The sequence below is a fragment of the Dermacentor variabilis genome, chromosome 7 (genome assembly GCF_050947875.1).
Source record: "Dermacentor variabilis isolate Ectoservices chromosome 7, ASM5094787v1, whole genome shotgun sequence".
Lineage (NCBI taxonomy): Eukaryota > Metazoa > Arthropoda > Arachnida > Ixodida > Ixodidae > Dermacentor > Dermacentor variabilis.
In genome coordinates, this window is record NC_134574.1 from 168,388,901 (window position 1) to 168,416,609 (window position 27,709).

Here is a 27,709-nt window from a genome sequence, read left to right on the forward strand (position 1 = left end):
GCATGAAACGGCAACCGGCAAAGCGGATTGGTTGGAGATAATACTAGCCACAATCTTAAAATTAATGTAGTGCACGTTCGCAACGGCACATCCCACCACACCCCAGCGCACCACGCCATACTGTGCACTGGTCCATATGGACGCTACCCATCTAGAAGAAGAAAACCGGCCGAAGGCGGCACCACGCAGCGTGGCGCCATCTCTCGAGGCGACGCAATACCCGCGCCGCGGAGCTCTCGGACCGCTGGCGTGTACGGTCGTATGGTTATTTCCGTATCTGCCTTTTGAACGTCCCACTGTTGGAAACGGCAAATAAAACTTGAGCGTACTAGAAGTTACAGATTGAGTGATGTTAAGAACAAACATTAGGAAGAACTCGGAAGCAATATGTTTTGCAACTTGCTTGGGCAGTAACTAACCTACGTACTGCGGTCCTGTACTAAGGGTTGGGGGCTTGAGACTGCAATTTCTTAAGTTTTGACTGGTTGCTCGCATGATTTCCGTTTTGTTCTCGCAACTTGCCCGGATAACAGCACTGGCTTGTGGCTCAAGGCCACTCGAAGTTCGCCGACAACGGGAGCTAAAAGCATTTCATGCTTAAAAGTCTTTCTTAAACTCGCACGCACATGCCAGCACACAAAGGGCAGTGCGATTTGTTCTAGTCGACATCATCGCGACGGCACCACTTATAACTAAATTTTCCGGCGACGTGTAGTAACAAAACTGATTTTGAAGATCTTAAACAAGTAAGACAATGAGTGGCGGTGGTTGCATGTGCAGTGTGTCGTGACGTCATGACATATCCGCCTCCTAGGTAGAAAAACCGCACTTCCTCGTACAAACAAATATTACCGCGAATCATTTAGGACGCCCCGACGCTTACGGGTATTATTGTTTCGAAAATTTAGGAAGCTTTGATTTTCGCATAAAGCCAAACACCGGCAAAAATATATAAAGAATGCAGTGTTAGTACCTGAGCGAAAGCGCGCAAAGGCACTGCAGATGTATGGTCACGTGCATCGAGTTCCTATACACGTATACGCGGGCAACGAAGAGGCAAGCGGAATCTTGCTTGCAACGGGGCGAATATTGAGGCTTCGCAGCGCAGAAGGCCTTCGCCGCGTTGGTTGCGCAAGAAACTGGACCTATAAACCGCGTCGCTTTGCAACCCCGCTACATAAACTCCTCACCGATTGTGATTCGATCTCTGCGGTTCAGTTTATAGCCACCAGTGTACGCAATCGCGTTGGCGAAAGGAAGGAACGTTCGACCACGGCGAAGCCTAAAGGAACAACGCTAGCAGGAATATCTTAATACACCCGAGTGTATACGGTTTCCTACTCTAGATGCGATACTGCGGTGGTTGTTCTCTCGCGTACTGGACAGTGCTTGCGGTACACAATTTCTGCCTTATTTGTTTATTTGATTTTTCACTCTGCAGATGGTTGTGTTTTACATACAAAAGCAGGGAGCTTTGAACAGCTGGCTCAAAAATTACGCATTTTTCTTCGTAACTTCAGTATACAACAGCCGTAATATTCCGAGTTATCGATCATCGTCCGATGGCCTTAATCGTCCCGCCCCCCCGAAAAAAAAAATGCTAGTATGGTTGATGTCCCCGTGTCAAGACAAGATCGTAAACTTATTGCGGGCATATATCGGGCACGACTAATTATCAGTATGATTCACGAGCGAGAATCAGTATGCGCCCGACTCTTTCTTGCAGTAATCCACTATTCCGCTCGTGTGCCGTTGTAAACTTGCCGACGGCGACAAAAAAAATCACGAAAATATTTTCCGCATTTATTTCCTTTATGAAAACCAGCAAACTATATTTCCTTTATTTCCTATATATATATATATATATATCCTTTTCTGCGCAGTAGTCGCGGTTCGCCGATAACGGGTCACACAGTAGCCTGCAATGCAAACAGTTTTACCATATACTGGTTCATCGCACTGTCACAAGGCGTCGCCAGTAGCAAGCACTGCAGTCTGCGGGTGTACATTTCCCAGCATTCTGGAACGATATTGCACTCGTACAGTCGGCGCCAAATATTCATGGAGCGCGAGATCTCAGAACACGCTTTGTATGTTTTGTTTTTTTCCGTGCAGTTCATGCCCGTTGCCAAGTAACACCACACGACGCTACCTTGTTTGTACATGTTACAGGCTGGAAATTCCGAATACCTCACTGGGTACTTTTCACGCTGCGAAAATTATCAGCTCATTTTGTTCTCTTCCCTGATCCCGTGGGCCGTACGCTCTTGACGCTGACAGCACATTCATCACCAGTTATATTTTTTATTATTATTAATACTACTACTAGTAGTAGTAGTAGGTTTTTTTTTTACTGTGGTAATGGCGGAAAGGAGGAATTGACAAAGAAAAAAGTCCTGCTCGCCATTCTAAATGTCCGGTTTGCGTTACAGGCCGTTAAACGCATTTTTAGCTTTTTTCGTTGGTGAAAAAATACAAAGAAAAGTACCACATGACATCGCCTACCACACGTGTCAGCAAGTGATGTTCCCCGCTCGCGCTCTTATGTATCGACTAGGCGTTTCCCTGTAGTACTGACACCCGAAGTACTAAACAGGAGAAAGCTGCGAGGCGAATACAAAATGCGCAGCGGATAAGCTCGAATGAACCAAACGGCTTCTGCCTGCCAGGCGTTCGCTCAGCCAGCCTTCTAAGTGCTCGAGCACGAGCACGCCCATCGCTGCCGACACGCACTCATACACACACAAGCCAACAACACGCGCACTCGAAGCAGATCAGAGAGAGCGCGCACACAGACCTTCAACTCCGTGCAGCGCGGTGAAAGCTATATAGCTCCGGCCAACCAGAAACAAAAGTCATTGCCATATACCTTGAGCTACTTAATTGCAGCTTGCTTCCTATTCGAATTGCTACTTTCTTTTTCCTATGTGATCCAATAACGTTTTCTTAGTGTGAGTTGTATCGTGCTGGTATATCAGCAGCAATCAGCTTGTTTTGGTGTCAAATACTCCAGTTGAAATTTCTCCTTCCTCTTTTTTTCTTCCAGCGCTTTCTTCCTCGATTAGAACATTTTAGTGAGTAGATGAAAAGAAAAAAAAAAACAAATTTATATACTCGACTGACAATCTCGTTTCATACGCGTGGCGATGTTTCTAAATACAAATGTCGCCAAATTATATAGGTGCAGCCACAAGTTACGATGCATTTTCTCAGACACCCCACTGTGTCTCTCAGAAATAAAGCTCATTCATTCATTCGTATGAAAGGCTTCTCTGTTTCACGACGTGTCCTCCCTTCGTGATCGACGCCGACCGAAATGAAGAGTCCACACGGCATCAGCGGCTCGCATTAGGCCTGGCCTCCGAGGCAGGCAGGCGGTTTCATTTACCGATTAGCTGGTACAAGCCGCAGCTTTGGTTGCACTGCACGGAACTCTGTGCGCGAGACCAGCGCGCCGCACAGGCGCCGCCTTTCGGCAGCGGCCCGTCGACGATGCACCGTCGCTGCTTCGAGCTCCTCTCGGCGCGCGCCATGCAGCGAGCGAGCACAGCGCCGAGTCGAGTCGGGCAACGGCCGCGCACTTTTCGGGAGGTTGATCGAGCGCATCGGAACGCATCTGCGCTCAACCGTCAAGCCAGCGTCGAGCGAACAACGCTCGCATATGCGGCACGCCCCCCTTTCCCCTCCTTGCAACTTTTCCTGCTTCGTCCACTTTCGCCCGAATCCAGCCCGCCACGCTCTCACCGCCCTTTTAGCCGCACTCCCTTTACTGTACGATTTTCTTTTGTTTCATTTTCTCTTCGTTTCAATATCGGCGAAAACCCGATAAGCCGCGAGAACGCACGCGGCCCTATTTCGCTCATCAAAAGCGTCAGTCGCCGGACAGAAGCATGAATAGACGTTGCAAGGCAAGGATGGGTGCACGAACAATGGGATATGGAAGCGACAGCTCCCGCATCTCGCTTAGGAAAGATGAGCGGATTGCATAGGAAAGACGGTGGCAGGTGAGCGAATAAGGAGGGGAGGTGGGGCTGCCCTGTATGAAGTTTGCTGGTTTTCGCGAACCTTCCTCCCGCAAAAACCACAGGCGCCGACGCTGCCGCAGATAACAGATCGACGGCACGGCGCCGTCGCGCCGAAGAAGTAGAACAAAGCTACGCGCAGAGAAGAGCGCGCATCATTCGGTGAGCGACCATTTTCCCGTCCGGTGCTTTCTTCCTCCATGCCAAATACTTTTATTTTTCCCCGACCACTCTCATTATATTGCCGAAACAGCGCTTATTATAATCGCACGCCTTGTCAGCCTTCATTCATGCTTTATTCCTTTTCACTGGGAACCTCCACAGCGAGCACGACACATAAAAACAGTGCTCCACGCTATAGACAGCAAAACATCGCCCCCCCTTCTTCGCAAACCCACCCACAGACAATACCCGACCGCAGCAAGAGCGCGGGGCGGACGGGAAAATACGATCGACAGAACCGGGCCGCAACACGTCAGTCTATTTCGGACGGGCCCGCGAGGCATGCGAGCGAGAGAGCCGCCGTATAACTTATAAGTGCGAACGGCTTCTCAGTGCACAACTGCACCTTCCTTCAGCCTTCCCCGTCTATCCCGCTTTTCCCACCTGGTTACTCTCCTTTCGGTAAGCGAGCTCCTCCGCTAAACTACTAGACCGACAGGCCGTCGACAAAAAGAGGACGCCGAGCACAAGTCGAATGACAGTGGCGTGCTCGCCAGTACATCCCAAGGATCTACATCGTTTCCAAAAGATGCAACTTCTGCACCGTGCGTCTGAAATCGGTAACCGCCGAATAGTTACCCGCAGTACGGAGACCTACATGCTACAATATCACTGCAATGAGGCCCTTCCTCGCTGATTTTGATCACACTGGCAGGTAAACAGAAGTAGGTGCGATAATAATGACACATTGAGGCTGACGTGCGCTTTCATATTGCGATTTCTTTAACTACTCTCGGCCAGAAAAACGGCACGCGCGCCGTTTAGACGCACCTTCAAGTCTTTGAACAAAATAAATTTCCACTGTTTTCCGGTAATTATTCTCGACTTAACAGAACGAACAGAAACCGATTCACACATGCCTGAAACGTCTTTTTTTTTCTTCGTTTTTCTTGTTTTCTTTTCTACGGAGCTCACCCTTTTCTTGAAGCGAACTTTGACCAGATCGAACAAAACGAAACGAAAGACAAGGAACACGAAGAAACACGGAAGAGCGCCGACTTCCAACGGTTTATTTTGTTTATTTTTACTTGTATGAATGTTAAGTATTCCACGAATTTTTATTGAAGTTAAGGTATAAATATTGCTTGGACGCTCAAAATAAACAGCTGGAAGTCAGCGCTTGTCTGTGTTTCTTCGTGTTCCTCGTCTTTCTCGTTTTCTTCGCGCTGGTCAAAGTTTGCTTCAAGATCATGAACCAACCAACTCGCCCCAAAGTCCTGCTAAGTCAACCTTCTCGCTGAACCGGGACGAATACCAGAACGAAAAAAAAGTTTCGTTTCGACCCAAGGCGGCCACACTTACCGCGAGAGGAGGCTCGATAAGATCAGCAAGGATGCAGAAAGCGCTGGCCACGCCACCCAAAAATGCCACAAAAGCTCGCCGTGGAGTCACGAATTTTGACAGTGTCTAGACCGGTCTAACACCTATTGATCAGTAAACGAACGAATACATTACACTCTAAAAAAAAAATCAATCAACTTTTAGCGAGTTTCGAGAACTCTTCCTGCACTAAAATTGCCGAAATACGAGCACATAGTTTGAAATCAATAGCGTCGCACCAACGCAACAGCGCTGGAGTTTCAACGCGAAATTGAAAAAAGAAAGAAAGTGTGGTCTGTTCTAATTTCACCCAACAGCAGTCAACGCTATGCCGCTAATGAACGAATGCAGAAGTCTAGCAGATCACGGTCAAGCGCGCACAAACAAGAAGAAAGTGAAGAGGAGATAACACAAGCGCTTACTTCCAACTGATCGTGTATTTACATAATTGAATCATATGAACACTTTCCTTCATGACGTCAGAAGACCGAAATACCGACATGAGGTGGCCATTCTCAGACACTTAGTTTCTTTGGACGACAGAAAAACAAGAGGTGCGCTTACATCTTTTCCGTCGTCCAAAGAAACTAAGTAAATAAATTTCTGAGCATGGTCACCTGATGTCGGCATTTCGGTTTTGTGACGTCATGAATGAAAGTGCTCATATGATGCAATTCTGTAAATACACGATCAGTTGGAAGTAAGCGCTTGTGTTGTCTAATCCTCACTTTGTCCTTGTTCGTGCGCGCTTGGCCGTGATCTGCTATGTGTAACCAACTAGCCCAAAAGTCGGTGCTCTTGAGCAGAAGACTAACCAAATTTAGTCAAGTTCGTTAATCTACCTTTCATTTTTTTCCGTATTCATCTCGTGGCTCCAAACCAACGCCTTCCATGCAGACAGAATTCCTACATCTGCGAGCCCAGGGCAACATCTGGTTGGTGTCTTCGGTCACACCCGCTGAGAAGCGCCACTTCTGCAGCCAAATCCCCCGTGCAGACAGCAATGCCTCATAACCAAAGCTCCGCGTCTTTACGAACTATACCGTCTGTAGAAGAGAGCCTTGCGATCGCGATACGGCATATTGGTGGAACACACAACGGGCTGCGCTTTGACCCGTCAAGCAGTTTTCCACGACTCACTTTTTTAAAGATTTTCGTTATAGAAACAGAAGCAGATTTAACTGCCGTTGCTACGCATGTCACATGCACGGCAAATGTTTTCCCTCCGGGATAGTGATAATCGCAGCTTAAACATCTCGGCTCAGGTCGCGAACATACTTTTGGTTTATTTCACGCTGCAACTTGCCGAGCTCAGTCAAGGTCAAAAACCGCACCGATGTTGGCGAACTTACGCAATAACACAGTAGGAAACGGATCTCGCGACCTTAATGACACTACAGATCGTCGAGGATGCTCGGAAGGGGAAAAAATGGTCAGGGAAAGAGATTGCCACGCTCGAGCGCTGCATTACTTACTAAATCAAAAAGCACAGCAGACCAATCTAGAAAAACACGGTAGTTACCGGCCACTAACCTCAGGCGTGTACTAAACTTAGGCGACGCACGGATCAGGTTAAAGGCCGTTCTCTAACTACCGATAATGAACAGTCCCATGGCAGCAGTGGACATCGACAACTACTACAAATGCGAGCGAAAAGCTCCAGGACAAAAAGTCAGCAAGCGAGGGAGGGAAGGAAGCTTGTGACGACCTCTATGTGTAACGACTGCAAATGAGCAAGCGCCCGCGACCTGAGCTCGGCGTGTAAGCAAAAGCAACGTAGCAAATATACAGGATACAATGCAAAGAATAGACGAAACAACTGACCCTGAACTGATGACCACAGTCCATGGGTCATTTGAAAGAAAGGGAAAAAAATCTCGACGGCGCACGCGCCAGACTTGATGACCAACGACCATCTCTATTCTCCCATTAGGGTAAGGGAGGTAGGTACTCGCGTACGAGTTTAAACACGCGGGCTAGAAAAAAAAACAAAACAATTATAGCAAACCAGAACGCACCCGAGTGTTCGTGTAAGCTGCAGTATATAGTTAGGATCGAGGTGAAGAGAGGGAGAAGACTGGGACCCATTACTGACAGAGCCCAATTCTGAGCACACGCGAAGTAACGACTCTGCAACATAGAATGCGCGGTGGAGCTATCGTTAGGATAGCGCGAGCTGAACGAGCCAGCGCGTTCGTATGTACAGGTTACATATCTCCGGGTTTAAGACCGCCGTAATCGAGTGAAAGAAGTTAACTGCAAGACATGTTTGTTCACAATGTTTTCCTTCCACGAGTCGTAAAGCATTCATTTCCTCATTAATAAAAGTGGTAGGCAGGCATGAAGTATAACAAAACCAAAACAAAATGAAATAAAGAGATGACGAAATAACAAGAAATGCCGTAAGAAATACCGAAATAAGAAATTCAGCAAGAAACGTCATTTCGACAATCCGGGGCTCTTTAGTTCAGCAGAAGAGCGCTCTTGCACTCCGGCGCTTTCGCAATACGGCCGCCAATACCGGGAGTCAAACTGCGACCAGTGTGTTAAACGCACGTGCTCGCAAACGCGCGCCCAGCAAGCAGGACGACAGAGCCACTGAGCGGCCACCACACGACGGCATAAGAAGGCCTGCGAGTTGGAAAATAAAGAAAGGCAGGAAGAGGACCAGCACACTGGCGGCAGTAACCCTGCGTGCCCCTATACCGCCGACACGCCCCGGCCCAAATGGCGCTGGAAAGCATTGATTTATTCTATTCCAAGTGCACGACTCGGTGATGAGGAGGAGGAGGCGTATCGTGATACCACGGTGCGGGCGCGGGCGCTATTTCTAACCCGAGTAATGAGACCTTAGCCACGTGCGGGGTTCGAAATTGCCAGGAAGGAGACGATAGCCCCACCATCAAAGCGCTGAGCCAAGGCGCTATAGGGGCAACGCGCGTTTTAGAAGCGCACAATGACTGCAGGATTTCCGTCCTCCGAGTATCTAGACTCAAAACGGTTATGCCGTATTCAGAGCCAGCTGTTCCTCCCCCCCCTATATATATATATATATATATATATATATATATATATATATATATATATATACGCAGATTTTGTGCGCTGCTATCTATGCAACCTTTGCAAAATGAAAGGCATAGAGTTTTACGTCCGAGAACGACAGTACGATTGCAAGGGACGCCGTAGCGGAGGACAGACCCCCGAATTGGCGTTCTTCGATGTGCACCGAGTGCGCGGCAGACGAGGGGGGGTCCTTGAACCACATCGAAATGCGGCCGCCGCAGACAGGAACACTGGATCCGGCGCCCTCAGCCTTAAGCAGCGCGACACCTAAGCCACCACTCCACCACTGCAGGCTGTGCCTCCTGTGCGACACCTTTTGTTTTGGCATCAAATGCTTCTTGTTGTTTCTTTGTGTTCGTCCTTAAGTGCTGTTCTATCGCGTTATTCATCCCAAGTGTATTATTCCGGGATAATTCCAACCATAATGAAGCCGGCCTTCCGAATTTTATACATTTTAAATAAAGTAACACAGCAACATTAACGACGACGACGACGACAAGCGACGACAGAAGTGGTAGGAGGAAACTTCCTATTTCGTCGCAGTTAATAAACGACAACGGAAGCAGAGAGCGTCGATGAAGGGCAACGTAAATTCATTAAGGTGCCCCTCACCAGGCCCCACACCAAATTTCGGTTACACACTGGAAGTAGTTACGTGTCCTCTAAAGAACGTTCTGCCGTAAGAATTTTTCAAATGGGCTCATTGGAAGGCGAGATAGAAATATTTCTGTGTCCGGAACCTATGATTTCAGGAGGCGAGCTTCACCGCAAACTTAGCCACTCTCCCACTCGCCCCGTCTAGCATGCGCAAGCGAAATTCCTTACTTGCGTTCTCCTATACCGGACCTCGAGGATCGCCTGACGCATATGTCATGGACCCCGCCTTCGTTATTTTTTTTTTTCTCGTCGCTTTTTCGCGGCACGGCGCACTTCCGCTGACAGCGTCGCGCGCGAGCTGTTGTGATTCTCTCGTTTCGCGCAGCACACGGTTTTGCACTGTGCGCGAGGACGCCTGATAAGCGGTAGAAGTCTGTGCTGCACGAATACTGAGGCAGACACAAGCGGATCACAGAGCATGATCGCGGGCTAGAACACGGTAGAAAATGATATAGTTTCAGTGTCTACGCGCGCCACTGTACGACATGGGAACAAGCAGACGAAACGGAAGTACATCTGTCTTGTAGCGGTGCGAAGTAAAACAAAAACATGCAGACATTCGGCTTGTGTGTTTTATTATTTCTCTAAGCTTTAATTCGTCTATTCTAGCAACATATTACATAAATAACAGATGCCGGCTTCAATAATTTCCGAAGTCACGTGTCACTACGAGCGACGTCCCAGCGCGAACACGTGTACGTAGGCGCACTAGCAAGTGTACGTCATCCTCCGGCTTGGAGCGCGGCGGCCGCGAGGAGAAGGGAAAACGGCGTTCGGTTTGATATTTCAGATCTTTGGGCGGCGCGTAGCGATCTAATACTTTGCGGACACGATCAATATCGCGCACTGTATGCCAGATCCGGTGAGGGCCAGACCTGGTGAGGGCCCCGTTATGTACAGATTACATACAGCTCGCCCCCCCTCCCCCCCCCCCCCCCAAAGAAGAGAACGCAAAACTAAAACCACAGCGAACGTTTTACAGCGGAATGGGGGCTCTCGAACGCTGCGCACAGATGGTACAAAGGGGGCTTACAAAATGCCACATGCGGCCACGACATCCGTCCCTCAACCATGCCTGCTGGCGAAGCATCGTTGCGCAGCTATGAAGAGGGAAGCTCGGATCATGCGCGTTGCGAAAACAGACGTCGTGGGGAAAATAAAAAAAGAACGAATATATATATATATATATATATATATATATATATATATATATATATATATATATATATATACGCTATCGGAACACTACGAGTATGGGAACACCGCTCCACAGACCTTTACTCGTGTCTCCACACCACGTGCGGCGACACAGTCGGGGCAAACTTTTTCAACGTTCTTTCCTTGTTTCCAGTTTGCTTTTACTTTTTTCGTTTAAATGGCTGCGGAACGAGAAGAACGGAAATAATATTTGCGCATCAACGCTATGGGAACGCACACACACAGCCGAACAAGGAGCCCACGTGGCACACGTCTCACCCGAGGCCAGGGTTGGATGGGTGAGTTACTGACGTGAATGACGAAAGCTAAAACGTTGAATGAAACTGCGCCAACGATGGTAAGCCTCGTGACGGAGGTTCCCAGAATGACTGCGCCCACACCGTCTGCGCATCGACGGTGGTTCGTAGCGTACAGGCGCGACAAACACGTGCGACGCATACTCATCCATCAGCGGTTTCAGAAGCACGTCTATGTCGAGAACTGTGAAGCACTGAAATGTACACCTGGGCATGTGTTTTCGTCCATGCCCATCTCTGCATACATATGCGAACGCACGCGCGCAGCTATCGAACTGTCAAAAACAAGAGCGGAAGGAGAGAGTCTATTGTTGGCGGCAAATACTTCTGTGTCACGTAAGATAGCGAGCCGCGTAAGACGGCGCTTAAGTTGGACGTGTAGCCTTGGTGGCACCTGTAATAACCAATTTCAAAGGGGTGCTCATAAAAGTCTTCCGAAATTTATATATATATATATATATATATATATATATATATATATATATATATATATATATATATATATATATATATATATATGGTAGCGGTTACGTCGCAAACTACGAATAGCTCAGTAAAAAGAACCAGATCATGTATTCAGGGTTTTTCAGATCATTTGTGGATTTCGTTTTGTTTGCGATGAGACGAGTAGCCGCGGTGTCACCCAAAAAAAAAAAAAAAAGAGGACGAAATGGAGCGGAGGGCGGAACGTCTGCTGAAAGTAACTTAACGCCACCTCAAAGCAAAGATGCGTTCAACGCTCGCGAAACGACTTGCGGAAACGGAAAGCTTCGGGTTCGGTATTCCAGGTCTCCGATTTCTCAACCAGCGACAAAGCTGTCATGGGGAGGGCGATCCCGTCCGCAGCGGACGAGGAAAACACAGCGACAAGGGCGAATAAATGAGCCAACAAAAAGACCGCCTACCCCCGCCTCTCTTCTCGGGGCAAAGAAAAATGAAATGGAAAACTAGGAAGTCGAGCCAGGAGGGTGCTCTAGAAGTGCGGCGTAGGAAGCTGGGAGCGCGTGAAAGTCAAAGCAGCTTCCTGCCTGCCAAGTTAATTAGCATCTCGCGGAAGACGCGAGCTGGCACGCACGCGAAGCCGCGCTGCTGTGCGAGCAAAACGCCAGCGCCTTTTCCCTATACGCCGTCCCCCTCCACCCCCCCTTTATTTTTTCTTCGAACGCTCCTCGTCGAAGCCCGCAACTGCACTGACTTGTTCCAGTGTAAAACAAGAAACAAGATAAAAGAAAAGGGAGCTCGCACTCACAAAGCTCTTGCCGAGGAAGGGCTCCCGCATTTACCGACGCTCCCTTATAATATCCGGCGTCCTTATACTTCTTCCTTCTATGCCCCCCCCCCCCCTGCATTCCTTTGTTATTTTCCTCCTAAGTTGCCTCCGCAACATTCCGAGGGTGAGAATTCGATCCGTCTTTTGTTATCTCTCTCGCCTGCGCACCCGCTAACGAAGCGCTCCGACACGTTCCTCTCAAACCCCCTTGCCTTGATGACGCAACTATTGGGGTCTCGCCTACGAGCACAACTAGGCGGCTCCCTCCCTTGCCGTAAATAGTAGCATTGCAATGTAGTCTCGTGTATTACGACTACGCTGAGGTGCACCCTGCACGCATGATTTGAACATAACACACTCGCGGTTCACGGTCCTACAAAGTAAGTCTCAACTCATGCTAAATGCATTATAACCGCAATACTCATGCGACTTGGCCGCACCCGCCGTGGTGGCGTATTGGCTACGGCATTGCGCTGCTGAGCCCGAGGGCGCACGATCAAATCCTGGCCGCAGCGGGCGCATTTCGATGGGGACGAAATGCAAGAACGCCCGTGTACTGTGCGTTGGGTGCACGTTAAAGATACCCCGGTGGACAAGATTAATCCAGAGCCCCCACTACGGCATGCCTCATAACCATACCGTGGTTCGGTCACGTAAAACCCCGCAATTTCCTTTTCTTTTTACAGCGAAGCTGTATATGGGGCGCTAGGTTCCGATGAAAAATGCGCCCGTCGGCAATAGCCGTGTACATCGAGAATTTCTTCTCATAGGTGGGCCGATCCCGAGTACAGCGCAATACCGGGCCGACCCGCGGCGGAAGTGAAGCAGGCTTTAAGCACTCGGCGAAATTGCAAAAATAAGTTTAATACCTTAGTTCCAAATACAACCCGTGTCAGATATTAAGCTGATAAGAACAGATACTAAAATTTGAACCGCGTCAGCCATGCCTACGTTCGCACCGCCCTCTCTTTGTCGCCGTTCCAAACGCTTGCATATCTCCTTTACTTTCCTTACGCTGTCCCGTGGTGGCAGTCCCGTAAGCGTGCTGCCTGCCAGGACCGCGAGGCGGAAAGAAATGCTAACAGTCCATTTTACTCTGTTCCAGCAGACTTAGAACGTTTCACCGGAGCAACGGCCAGGTTGCAGAGGGAGTTTGTCGGGAACCAATTTTGTGTGGCGTGCGTTGTGTGTGACTGCTTGTGGTTTTCAAGTGACCTCACAACCATTACTGCACTGCGCAACGTCGACCAACGCACGATCGCCTTGGCTACGGTGAAGCAGCCTGTGCTCTCGGAGTGCGGTGAGGCGCGTGTCGGTTCTACGCGCCGGGATTCGTCAGTAAAAGGTGCCCTGCCGCGCTTTGCAACAATACATAGGTATATGTATATATCCTTCGGTGCCGCGTCATCTTCCGAGGTTCAACATTGTGGAGGAGCGACTAGTCGCGCCTCATTTCCCATTTATTTGCATACGGCGTTTCACGCACGGCAATGGACAGTTCGCCGTTGAGGGTCCCACAGACACAGCTGGTCATCCGCCTTCACAGAGTGGAATGACACTGAACATTTTTTTTTTTGTCACGATAAAGTGAGTGACATGAAAGAAGACTGTTAAATGAGACTAAATGTTAAAAGGCAAATTTACTCGTTGCTTACTAACACCTCAGGTTCGAATCTACGTATTAAGACAAATAGTTGCTCAAAAAAAGAATACAGTGTTCCCATTCACATTGTTCACAACTGTGCATCTTTTCTTATACACACAGTAAAATACGCAGCACACAGAAAGAGGCCACGGAAAGCGACACAGGGTAATACAAGGAAGCGCTGCTTCGCATAAGAGCATGTTCGTGCCTCCAAGCTATCGTAAAGCATAAAGTTGGTTTACGTTTGTGCGATGAGGACAATTACGATGAGCTTTGAATACTTCTTATTGTTCGTGCGTGCCCATGTTAAGTGCGATAAGTATCGCTAACTTATAAAAAAGAACTTCGACGTTATAAAGAGAACCCTCACACGTATCCGAGCACGAAGTTTAGAATCGGTGATACGGGTGCGAGCAAAATCCAGAGCCGCCATAATAGAAAATATTCGCGTGGCGAGTTTTCTGTCACTCAAGTACATCAGCCTCGTTCGATACCCTGTCGCAAGAGCGCCGCCGAAACCTCGGTACTCTCTTTGTTGCACGACTCCTGAAAACGAAAGGAAAAATAACAATAATAGGAGAACAAGAAGCTTCCAACGACAGTTGGTGCCAACGCACTAAAGTTCGATCCCCTCCCGCCCCAGAATTTTTTTTTCTTTCAGATTCCACCTCGTCAGCGATTTTGCCATTCTGAAAAAGGAAAGGGCCCAGCACGAGCCTTCTTGAAGACATAGTTCGTCCATTTTTCATCGGCTTCCGGGACAATACGCGTTTAGCGCAGACGAAAAGTGACGTTGTGAGACGACGAAGAAGACTCGACAAAGATGTTTCAGGGCGAATGGAGAGGGGCGGCGCGGGCGGCACATAACTGCAGAGAATCAAACTGCGCGGTCGCGCCCATTAAAGGAACAGCAAAAAAAAAAAAAAAAAAGAAAAGAGCTCGCGCTCCGAGATTGATCAAACTTCAAGGCCCAATCTGCCCGTGGAAACAACACGCACGGGCAACCGCACTCGGTACGCTCAGCGATTTCACCAAAGCAAAAGTTTAGAGCGGACGCGCAAAGCGGACAAGAGAGAGAGACGCGAAGCTTCTTCAAACAGCGCAGCGCCGTGCAACTAAGGCTGCGCCCGGCGCCGCACCACCCCGAGCTTAATTAATTTCCATAGGGACAGGAGCAGCTCAAGTTACCCTTCCCGACCCTGCGGGCGAGGAACGGCAATTTCGCTCGAGCTGCACCTGCACAAAAGGAGACACGTCGTCGCAGTGCGGGAGTCCCGTGGCCTCCGAGTATCAAATTTTTCCAAAAGGAGAGGAACTAGAAATGAGATAAGATACACTGTGAAGACAGTGCTCGGCTTGTAAATTTATACAGTTTCGTTTCTTTTCCTGTTCAGTTTCATTTTTTTTAACTTTTTTTATTAGGCTACAGTAGTGGCAACAGCGGCAGAGCGCGCAATAAATGACCGAGAACTCTCTCTCCCTTCTTATTTTTTCCACGAACGCGAATCCAATTCTTCCGCCCCAGTTCAGAGGCTGTCTTTCTCTCGATCGTCTGAAAAGAACGAGTGCTTCGCGCGAACGCTCGCGCCGACATCGAGCGAAGGAAACGAGAGAACAGCCCAGCAAATTAGTTCTAGGCACACGGATTGCACAACAGAGCCGCTATAGCATGTGTATCAGTAATCGAAGACAACTATAGTCGTAGCTCAGTCTCAAATAAAAAAAATTAAAAACCAGCGCCAATTCATCACATAAGACGAGTGAAGCAAGCGAAGCCGCGATGCCGGCGAAGGAACTGATAATTCCGATAACAAAGCAGCGCAAGACATCTCTCTCTCTCTCTTTTTCTCTCGGTTTTTCTTTTTTATTCCGTCGGTATAACCGTATAGCTCTGTCGGCATAACCGTATAGCTCTGAAGTGTAGCGACTGACCTATACTCCATTTGACCAATTAGGTGCAGTGGAGCTAGAGCTACGGGTCGCGTCAACCAACCAGAGGAAGGGCTTCCCCATTGCCAGACTCAGATCGCTCTCCGCGGAACGTCGACTGCATGGAAAAGCTTCACGGAAGGATTAGCAGCGCACAGTGGGTGAACTCTCCCCTCACTTGTCTGGAACAAGTAAAGCCCGCCATTGCTTATTGGCTGACACATGCTTTAGCAAACAGCGCACAATTGGGACACAGAAAAGGGGCACATTTCTGTGTCCCGCTATTGCGCTGTTTGGTGAAGTATGTGTTCGTACCAATAAGCCCGGCTAGCCACTATTCTGATGATTGGCAGACATAAGTCCAACACAGCCTCCGCTGCACTGCACTGCATGGAACTGGTAAGACGTATCTATAAGTGCGTGTGGTTCGGCAGTACCACGGATACGTACGCTGTACGGAATATGCATGTTCACAGCTTCGCGCACAGTGCGCATAGTACAAAAAACGCTCTATCGATTTTTGAGGCTCCAGGGCATAAATGGCCAACAAAGAAATATGGAGAGAGGTGGTACAGAGAAGGGAACAAGGGAGGCGAAGAGTGAGGAAAAATGGAAGTTCCTTACCTCGCACACGATCGACTAAATTGACACGTTCAGCAAACCCGACAAAGCAGCGAAATACGGAGGGAACAGGAAAGCGAACTGAAAACGAACTCCAGGGCGACAAGTACTCGGCGAGGGCAAAATACCAAGAGAAACAAAAACTACGGAGACAGTGGGACGAGGGGGAAGGGTGCGATGGGAACAGCGATGAAAGAATAACGACAAGAGAGGAGAAGCAAAAGAATAACAAAGGCACTGCGCGCTTCTGAGAAATAAATAATTGCGACGTTATAATAAAGGACGAGAGGACACAACGAGGCAGAACGGTAAAGAGAAACGGCAGCCGCGGGTGTTCCACCACCGCCTGCGCCTGTACACCGGAGGGCGAAAAAAAGAAATCGATGGGATGAGAAAATTGCGCACTCAGTTATAGTGTGTGCATCGCACCCTCAAATCCTACGCCCCTACTCAACCTACATCTCTGTCTGGTTTCCCCAGCTCTCAACTCTTTTCTAACATTGTTTATTTGTGTCTTTACTTCCCTAGAGCAGCACGCGTCTGACCTAACCTCTGACTTGTTCCCGTGCGCGCAACTTTTTCTCTGAATCATCACGTGTCTCACCCTACTGTGTGCGATTACCGGGGAATTGGTATCGCTGAACCAGGTTCATGTGGCTTGTTCCTGCTTCCATATATATAATATATATATTGTGAGACGAGGTTTAGGCAGCCAGTCTCTTCTTTATTCTCTCTCTAGAGAGCCCCACCACCAGGCCCCGAAACGGTGATGGTGAGTATGTACAGGTGAGAATATGAAGCGTAAGAATAATGCTCACAATATATACGTGTGTGTGTGTCCACTCGTTGGGTCACCCACAGTCTCCCTACGTCCCTATTTATCGATAATTATTTCATCCGCATCAGCCATACTTAAGCGCTTAATCCTATACATCCGCCGTATCTACCAGTTCACTCTTTTATCCCTTTAGAGTAGTTTGCCTGTTGACCGTTTACCAACCCGCCGCTTTGCTTCTTTATTTATGTTCCAAAGTGCACCATCTGCACGCCTATACAGCACGTCTTGCCCCTTTTTCCTAGCTAGTTCCCCCTTCATTACTCTCCAGTGTGCTCGCCAAACACACAACACAGCCCAGGTGGTGCGTTGGCGGCCCTACACTCCAGCCCTCCCATGCTATGCCTCTCCCCACCACGTGCTCTCCCCAAATTCCCTAACATTCCCTCTCCCTATCGGACCCGTACCCCACCTACCCTATATACGGCTTGTTCCCCCGGGCCCTTCCTCCTCTCAGGACACAAACGAGCAGCGGCGGCGAGCATGATGGCTTATAATTGCCGAGAGCGCGCGCCGCGGCCAGCAGATCCGTCGAGGCGAGGGATGTAATTTTGTAACCCGAGTGCCGCGCAACTATCGATTTCAGATTCTGTTGCCCTGGCTGCCTCCGGGCCTTTTCTCGCCTCTATCAGCACTGCCGTTCGCAGGATTGGCCCCTGCTGGCGCGCCATGCATGCTATACTTTCCTACCTAGGATAAAAAGAAAGCACACCCTCCTTTCCCAAAAGTACGATATATCCGTCTTCATTGACTGTTCTGTGAATAAGCACGAGCCTGCTTTTTCTTTTATACCAGAGGGCTCATTATTGTTTTCGTTTTTCTATTCGCCTCCTGCATCGATTTCACTTTCCTTCTTCGTACCAGGATATTCTGGCAGCCACGTGTGCTTATACACGACACTCTGCACTCGCTTCCGTCTGCCGAAGGGATCAGGAATAGCCGGACCGGCTCGGTGGAAAGAAATATGGGCGCCTAATACGATTCCGAGTGCAAGCGGCCTTTTCACGCTCTCGATCATAAGGGACTCGCTCGAGCCGTCGCAGCAGCCACACGGGGCGCCGAACCATGCGAAACGACGGTCGTGTAGTTTAATTCTTCAGAGGGGGCGGGGGGGGGCGGAGGAGGAGGAAACAGCCCTCGAAGCGTAACGGATCGAGCTATAGCACAAGCAATTAGCGCGCCTGGAGGGCAGCCCAGGCCAAAATACGCGCTTTCCGGAAATGTTTCGCGTTGCTCTTTTTATTACGTTTAACAACCTTATCTATTACTCAACACAGTACTCTCATGTGTTTAAATACTACTTGACCTTTCTAATGTGTGTGTGCGTTTGTGTGTGTGTTACAACCCTTTCTCTCACACTGTATTGATGTCCATGCATTGATTATTTATTATTATTTGTATTAATTACATTAAGTCATGTGCCTATATATATATAATGTCCACTGTTGATGTTTTCTTTTAATATTATGTTTACATTTTACAAATTGTGTAGGATGTGTCGTGCCACCCGCACTCCCCCATTAATAATGTCCCTCACAAAAGCCTATAGAGAAATTCAAATAAATGAATAAATAAGAATGGTCGTTCATTTGATAGCTTTGAGGACAGGCAGATCACATCTGCCGTCATATTGCAGCATAGCACGCACAGCGCTGCATCGGAAAGTGCCACAGCACGAAGAACCGACAAATGAAGCGCGTTTGGATTCGCGCCAGTCATGCTTTTTTGGTGCAATGTGCAGCTTCATGATGCTGCACGCGTTGAGTGTGTGACGCAGACGCATGCCTCGAGCCTTGTTTGTTCTGCAGTGTATTAACTTTTCTTTGTCTTTTTTACGTCACTGTTCTTTTCTTATCTCTACTCTTTTCAAGTTATCGCCCTATCTTTCCCTTCAAACCTTTGCTCACTATCATTCTTCTATGTATATTTTTGCTTCTAAACCAGGCTAGTGTCCACGCAATATACAGGAACACTTTTATGGCACCGGGAAAGTAAAAACGTAAGCATGGAATGCAAATTAGCTCTTTTTTTCATGCTTCCTGTACGTATCATCAGATCTGATAAAGCAAGCTAATTCCTTTAGAACAAACATAAGACCAATAAAATCAAACGGATGACCAGGAAGCGCCTTGCAAGATCAAAACGAAACCAAAGACAGTGAACTGCAAGGAAACGCTTAGACAGCGAATTAACCTACAGCAAGCAAACGCAGAAAAGTTGTGACGATTTTTTGTCGGCCGACGAAAAAAAGCGGCTCGTACATCAGACCGTCGCGCCATATACGCACACTTTCGCCGCTTCGACACGCCCGTTCAACTTTCTCGTCCCTGCACCCGCTTTCCTGTTCACTTGCTCCCGTCTCTAAAACCTCGTTCCCGCGACGCTTCGTCGCGCTTCAGTAGTTCATTTATTTTCCGATTCACCTTTCCCGAAACGCACGCATATATGTATATATATATATATATATATATATATATATATTACATTTCCGAACGCACGTGCGCCTGTCCCAGACGCCACCCACAGCCAAAAACACTCCCTCTTTTTTAATTCTCCCTTTCATCAGGCCTTCAAAAATTGTAACCGGCCCTGCCTTGATTCCCGAATTCTTTCCCTATTCCATTAGAAATCTTTTCCTTGTGTCAACGCGTTCTCCCGCCGGATATGCGCAGCCTTTATCGCATCTGATTTTAGTCTTAGCGTTTGGAGTTGGTTTTGGTCTTTCGACTCTAGCCTCTCGTACACGGCTTTCCGAAACGTAGTGGGATAGGAAGGCTTTTTACCACTTTGTTCAGCTCTAATTTTATTTTAGAACATCCCGAATCGGCAGTAAGGAAAGGTGTATATTATACAATCAGCTTACGCTCTTTCCCTCCAAATTCCTATGACAGTTCCTGCAAATGTTGGCGGCGCTAGCGAGGTCTGCAGGAAGAAAATGTGGCAGTGGGATCTCAAACAAACGCCGACACCGGCAACACACGGGGAGCCGCCTTTCCCTCTCAGCCCCACTCGTATTCTCCACTCGTCTTCTCACTTCTTTCGTTCGATAGGTTACAAGCGCAAACGCAGGTGTGCGACTGAAGAAGGAGCCAAGCAGACGATTGAGAAATAAAATCGATAGCGTAACAATACAAGCTTCGTCGCTTGAAAAAAAAAAAAAGAAGAGAAAGGAGAGACGAAATGGAATAAAGCGTACGTGTCTGTTATACGCCGTGCCACCTCACCAGAAGAGAATTCAGTCCTGCCGAGTTTCTTGACACTTACGCCTTTGTTCTGAAACGTATACTTTTCTTTCTACAAAATCTCTAGAATTCTCTCTCTCTTTTACACCTCTGCTTCTATGTTTGCGCATATAGAGTCGCGGAGAGAAATAGCAGCTTGAAAGAAGGCGTACAACAATTGTCTGGCTCCTCTTGGAAAGCCCCCCCACCCGAGAAGGATAAAGTATATATAGAGAGAGAGCAGGATAAAACAGCATTTCTTTAACGCTTGGCCCCTAGTGTTCAAACTCACATCGCTGCGCACTTTGAAAACTTTCTTCGCTGTTTACCCGCCTATGCCTATCGTCTTCGATGTTTTGAAAGAAGTAAAAACGGGTCGACTTGCACGCCCGCTCTCTCACGCGAAGGAAGAAAAACAAAACAAAGGAGCTTGGTCGGCCAAAATAGAGTCCGCGCCTATGGACATGAGGAATATTACAGGAGCGAAATTCTCAGATTTCAGGAAGCGAGGTCAGTCTTCCTTTTCTCTCTCTCTGAAGTGATGCTTTAGGAGGCTGATTTTCATGCTTACATTTTCTTTTCCAATGGCGACGCTGACGGCAGTTACCGGCGACGTGGTGGCAGTTACGTCAGCAGAGAGGTTGCAAAACGCAGCACAACACGCGGGTTCTGATAAGGAGCAAGGGATACTAACAATAAAGGCTATCTCTTTTCTCTTTTCATTTCAATTGCCTTAAAAAAAAGCAAGAAAGGAAACGCAGTGATCCGGAGGCGATTGGGACAGCTACACAACGCAAAACAATGCAAACCGCACAAGACGAATCGAATCCTGGGGCCGAGTCGGCTGTAAGAACGCTGCGAAGACAAGAAATAAGGGTAGCGTTTCCCGGCTTCAATAAACCGATAAGATTGGGCATTCCCTCGACTGCTGCGCAGATACGAGGCAGACTGTCGAAGAAAGCATATGGAGGACCAAAAAAAGAAAAAAAGAAAGACAGAAAAAGAAAAGAAAAAGAAAAGACGGAGAAACTTCGGATATGACTCCCTCTATTTCTCCCCCTTATTTCATACTTCGATCGGAGGTATCAAGAAAGCCAGTTGAAGAGAGGCAAAGACTGGCTGTCTGTTGCGACAAATAATAAACAAAAGTAAAAGAGAAATGCGGTTCTTCCACGGTTATCTTGTTTCTTGTGCTGTTCTTTTTCCTGTCTCCCAACTCGCCGCCGCATGGCCGAGGTGCGTCAGCAACACGCCTAACCGAAGTCGTAGGAAGAAATCTAACCGGCGAAAAGAGCTCTACCACCACTCGCCGTTTATCGACGCCTCCGTTACTGTTTTCATGTATAGCATTTCACGACCGCAATTGCGTGCGTCTGTGCGGTGATCAGGGCGTGCGCCCGCTTCGTTTCATAGCAAAAACAAAACCACTGAAGAACCCGGACCACATTTACAACAGCCTTATTCTTTCGTAAGAACATTTCTACAGTAGCCCGTAAATTCATTTAATAATACGCTCCTTATCACGACTGGCCGAATTGGTTATTACAAACAACTAACGCACGAACGTGCTTTGTGACTACTCGCCCAGGTTAGCTTGTAAGTATTTGCGATGGATAACAGCGTTCTCTTTCCGTTTTCATCAAGACAAATTATATATATATATATATATATATATATATATATATATATATATATATATATATATATATATAGTCACGTTCACTTAGTATATGCGGCCGTGAACCTGTTTCATATAAGGACAGAAGCAACACATGTTCAAGTGGGGTAGTTAAATTTCGACAGTTCCACCCTAGGCTTGTACAAAGTGAGCGGCAATAACACAGGACAGCAAAACCGAATAATTTTTATTTTTATTTTTTTTTCCTTAAACGGAGAAAAGCTTGTTTTCAGGTTTTTGTCGCACAGAGAAATGCTATGCTAGAGGTGACTGAGGACGACAGGCATGAAGTCACTAATTTTCCGGCTTTGCACTCCAAGCTCTTAACATCCATTATCGACGGTGCCGAAAATGAATGAATTGGTGAAGTATTACGTCACCAAGGAGATAAAAAGTTGATTGCGCTTCGCTGGTAACAAACCGAGGAAAGGAGCTAGGAAAAAGAAGGCGAAGCACCTCTTTTCTTAGGCTTACATTTCTAGTACAAAAACAAAAAGAACATTACGGCGAATGGACATTATACAACGATGCCAGCTGCTGCGAATTGAAAGAATGTCACAAAGCATATCGCGCACGAAGAAAAAAAAAACTGAACACTTCAGAAAGAAAAAAAAAGGAATCTCTCACATGAAAGAAGCCATTATACTGCGACCGCCACTCATATAGCTGTCGAGCGGTGTTAAAGAAGTCCCCGCATTACAAGCTTCCTTTTTTTTTTAAATACCGTCATACGGAACACGACGCAGCCATAACACTTTAGATAGGCCAGCGCTATCCAAGTGCTACGAAACGGGAAGCGTTGTAGTACAGCTGTGCACAGCAGAGAGCCGTCGCCGACCAGGGAAACCAAAAAGTGCCAAATACAAAGCCAACTCATGCCTACCAATGAGAGAGCGTGGCTAGTGACCGGACACGATGGCTCAACTCAGTCTCCCCCACAAAGAACCGGGCCACGTCTACCAAACCAAGCACGCGGAAAGCGAGTGCCTTGTACGCAAAGGAAGAGCCGATCACACGGCCGCCGACACAAGCTTTCGCCCTGGATAACCGCTGTAAGCTATTCAAAGTTAGAAGCAGTGGCTCACAAAAAAGGAGAAGAAACAAAAACGACAAAAGAAAGCAGAAATACGTTTGGCGCAACGCGGCATTAGGGAGAAATGTAGGTAAAGCCCTTCGGGAAGTACTTGTTTGGAAACCGCGGCGTCGGCCGCATACCTCCGGTGTTTAAAGCGGCGACGAGGAGCTCGAAGAGAGAGACTGCAATAAAAATGAAAATTATAATGAACGATTCGCGTGCACTTCGTAATAGCGGAAGCTGGCTGCGCAAAAGCGTGAAAAAAGCGAAGTGGGCTCTAGCCGCGCCTGCTTTAAACACTCCTCCCCCGTGGTTTCGCCCTTCCACTAAATAAACAAGAAATAGAAAGCAACCAGAGCGTACTCTTCCTCATCGTTTGCGCCGTCGTCGTCGTCCCAGCGCAAAGGAAGCGAGAACAGAGACGGACGGACCATCAACGAGAGAGCGGAGGAGAGCGGCCCCGCACGCTGAAGCACGTAAAGCAAGCGCAAATAAATAAATAAATAAACAAATAGTTAAATAAATAACAAAAGAAAGAAAGAGAGAAAAAGAGAAGGAAGAAAGATGCACGAGAACCGAATAGACTGCGAAGCAAGCAACCCGAAAACACAATGGACCCCACTCTACTACTACACTCTCTCAACCTGCGCCAAGCGCGTGCAGAGAGAGAGTGAGAGAGGCGGAAGGGAGAGCATCGCTCCGCACACGTAGCAGGCGCGCTTAACATACAGACGCAAAACGCACGCAGCAACGGCAACCGCAGCAGTCACAAAGCACGTTTTCGCAACGCCGACGAGACTCCCAGCAGAGCGAGGAGCCCCCCGCAGGTCGAACTCGCGGCGTCGTAACCACCCTCTCGTCTTCTGACGTGACACCGTGAAGCAGCGCTCCAATGTTACCGTGCAGCGTCATGGGACGAATCGAGGGAGCTCGCTGGCCATACCAATTAGCACGTTACAAAAAAAAAAAAAAAATAGTTGCTCTGAGCAACATTTGAACGCCAGGCTGCAATATCGCACCGACTGCATGCCGATCTAACACTCTTTCCCTTCTGCCCTGTGAAGTCATATTGAACCGTTATGCTACTTCACACTTAGCTGGCAACGCTGCGGAGCTTACGCATGTAGCGAGATCACAGAAGTCTCACTCCACGCGTTTTACCAGCAGCGGTTGCCTTCTGCCTGCGACGCTTTCAACGGGCTAAACTGCTTCATATATTACAATTACAGCTTGAGCACGTACGCGGTTGCGTCAAATCGCGCATTATTTGCGTACATGCGTGCTTCCACCGTATGCGGCGTACGAAGTTTTGAGCGCAAGTGTCGCCTTGTGGCTGCTGGCCGCAGAAATGTGTCCGTCCGCTCGTTCGCTGGCAAATAGGTTCAGATTTGCGACGCTCTCAACGCAGTAATCGCGTTGTACTTCGCGACATAACCGCGCGGGAATTAATTTTACATCGAATGACATGACGCATATCCACATCTTTGATTCGCATGTGACGCACTATTCTTGGGGGTCGCGAATACGAGAAGTGAGAAAAAGTATCTCCAGCATTTGCATTGTTACCGGCTACGTGAATGCAACGGCGAATAGCGCTCTTCCGTTCTCGCATTTCACCCTCGTCAAAATACGGCTGTCGCGGCACAGAATCGAACCAGCGACACAGTGCAGATGCAGCAGAACGACACAGAAACAGGGTTAATCGGTTGGTTCATGTTACACACTCCCGACCACTGTGGTCAGCGCGCCTTAGCTTCCGCAAACGCTGCACGGCACTGTGCTCGCAACGAAGCGCACTCGTGCACAAACTCCCTTCGCTCGACTCCAGCCTTATTCCACCCATTCCCGCGGCTTCCCTCCTTGCTTTTGCGCAAGATTTGGGGGGCCTGCCCTGTGATAACCAAGGCAAGGTTAAGGTGGGTTGGTGTTTATTATAAAATAGAAACGGCGTTAGGACAGCACAGCCCATCTTTTTTTAAACACCGCGGAAGTTCTGGCACCCAAACGCCACCGCTTCCGCGTTCTAACTATACCGTCTCCAGAAATGGCCTTGAGTCTGAAACAAAGAAAAAAGAAAGGAAAAAGAAGAATAGCAAGCGCATAACGAACACGTGGCCCTTGTGAGAAACAGAATTCGATAAAGTCTCATCGACGGAGGTGCACTTGGCGCTTGCACGGTCGGTTTAACAGCATGGAATGTGTGTGTGCGTGCGTGCGTGCGAATATGTGTTGGGATTGTAACATATATTGGGATTGGCCACATTTAAGTATAATGGCATTCTGATATTCGCACCTCTCGTTTCTCTGACGAATATTCAATGCTTCGCAAAATTTACCCTCGCACCATCAAACTGCCAACCTTCAACGGAGGACCTCCTAGTCGTATCTTTTTTCGAAAAAGCCAATCAAGGTTGGAATACAATCAATCATCAGTTGTTATTAGCCGTACCGTGCCTTCGTCTTCTCTGTCCTCTAGAGCGCGCTGTTTTCGCTAAACATCACGCCATGATGGCGCACAATCGTCTTTTTTGTAGACACGCACCTAATGATCCTAAAAGCTCACGGGGTTCTTGCATTCGGCTGAGGCCCTGTTGGAGCGTGAACGCCGTTACCGTGAATGAAACCTGCGATATCTAACTCGGCCTCTGACTCCGCTTCGGCTGGTCCCGACGATGCTCAGGAATACCACCGCACTGACGGCGCTTTCCAGTAAAGTCTGATTTGCCATGTTAACCTGTAGTGCCGCTTCCACTAAGCTTAGCTCTCTTAAGGCACGTAGGCCAAACTGTACTGGCAACGAAAGCTTATATAGACAGGAAGTTGAGCTGATTGGTAAAGATCGTGTTAGAAATAAAGTCAGTTTCTCTCTTGTGTCCATACCTACACACGTAGCCTTTTCGTAAAATGTGCTAGTAATGACGTTCGTTGCATCGGTGCTGTGTAACGGAATTTTTCGCTGCCCTCGGTAACATGACGACCTCCGTATAGGTTAATTAAATGACGCTGGCCAAACGCTCAACCTTGTCACGGCCTTCACCGCTGTACCGCACGACGCAAAGACACGTGTCCGACAAGAGACCGACGAGCTGCAGCGCCGTGTACCGCCTCTGCTGTGGACTTCGCAAGGAGCGCTCAGCCAAGACAGGCGCCGGGGAGGGACGTCGTCACTCGCCGATCACCACGCGCTGCTCTTCGAGAAGAACAAACGGCGATCCTCCGCCCGGCGCACAAAGCCGGAAACAATACAAGTCGCTCGCCATGTGTTTGTCTCACCTACGCACTGCTGCGCGGTGGCAGACAGCGCGCCGCCATCGCGTGCCCGTCAAGAAGAAAGCTGTGAACGACTGAAGGCGACAAAGAACGTTAAACGCTCACACTGCCGCACTGCGGAGACCTTAACCTTGTGGCGCGAGCGAACGTCCGGTCGAATGTGCTCGGCAACCATGTCTGATATGAAAAGAAGAAAAAAACTCGGCGCCCTTCCACTCTGTGAAGAAGGTTGACCAGCGAAGCTGTGTATGTGGGCCCCTTAACGGCGAACTGCACCTCCACCGAGGGTCGGCCCGGCATTGCACATTATCTTCGGTATCGGCCCACGTGAGGGGAGTTTTTTGCTTACAACGACAGGAAAATTTCCTTGGACGGTAGAGGTATACAGCTTCGCTGTAACTTTTTGTACCCTACATAGCCGACAATTATATGGTTTATGTTCTTGAAGTGGTCGAATCACGTTCGAATATGAAAAACACGCCTCGTATAACTGAAGATCACGCCTGTAGCATCTCCTGCGTAAAATTCGTTCAGAAAACTACGATTCAACTGCGAAACGGACCTGGTAGCTGGAGGGTCCAGTACATTGGCAGGGTATCGAAATTCGGTGTTCAAGTCCTTGACATTTAAATTTGGCGGACGGTTCCAAAGGGCAAACGCTAAAGTCGCTTGCTACCTGACCATATGAACGCTAAAACGGGTACTGCTAGTAAAACAGTTACTATTTCTAGAAGAGTCCCACCAAGAGGACACACGAGTCCACTTTTCGTTTCGATCTACCGCACCAGCATAAGCATTAATAGAGGCAATATAGAAATTGATGTGCTCGCCAGGAGGTTTTCTTTTCGGACCACGTAGCGCGAAAGATAAAAGAGAAACCTACGTGACGCCAAACCAATAGGTGCTGCTGCACGCATACACAATCAGCCGTCTACTGCAAAGGTGATAGGTGAACGCAAGCTATAGAGGGAATCCATAAGCGAGAGATGACAGCAGTTCTTGCTCACGCAGGGCACATTCCTCGACTCACCGTCAGCATAGATGAATAGCTAGTACATCGACATGTTAGTGAACAAAGGGTACGTGCGTCGTCAGACGATGGTGCCCGGGTCGATAACCCCGTAACTAGCGAGGGAAACAAGGCACTGTCACATGCGTCATCCACAGGTGTGATGATGTATGGCCTACACACCATGCAATTCTAGCGCCTTTTTATTTTCTCGGTTATTTTTTGCCTTCGCATCAAACAGCTGGCAGCGTCTGCGCAGAAGGTATGGATCCATCCATCGGTCACCGTCAGCGCCAAAGTACCGCGCAGTTTAGCAACCTCGTTGTCTATACCCTGCGACAGACGAAGCAGCGCA

General features: G+C 48.3%; 1 protein-coding gene and 1 pseudogene across 4 annotated transcripts in view; both read right to left on the minus strand.

Annotated features, from left to right (window-relative positions):
* Positions 1–27,709, minus strand: part of Reph (Regulator of eph expression) — a 153,468-nt gene that overhangs the window by 84,449 nt on the left and 41,310 nt on the right. The window lies entirely within an intron of this gene.
* LOC142589168 (U2 spliceosomal RNA) lies at positions 12,837–13,016 on the minus strand (annotated as a pseudogene).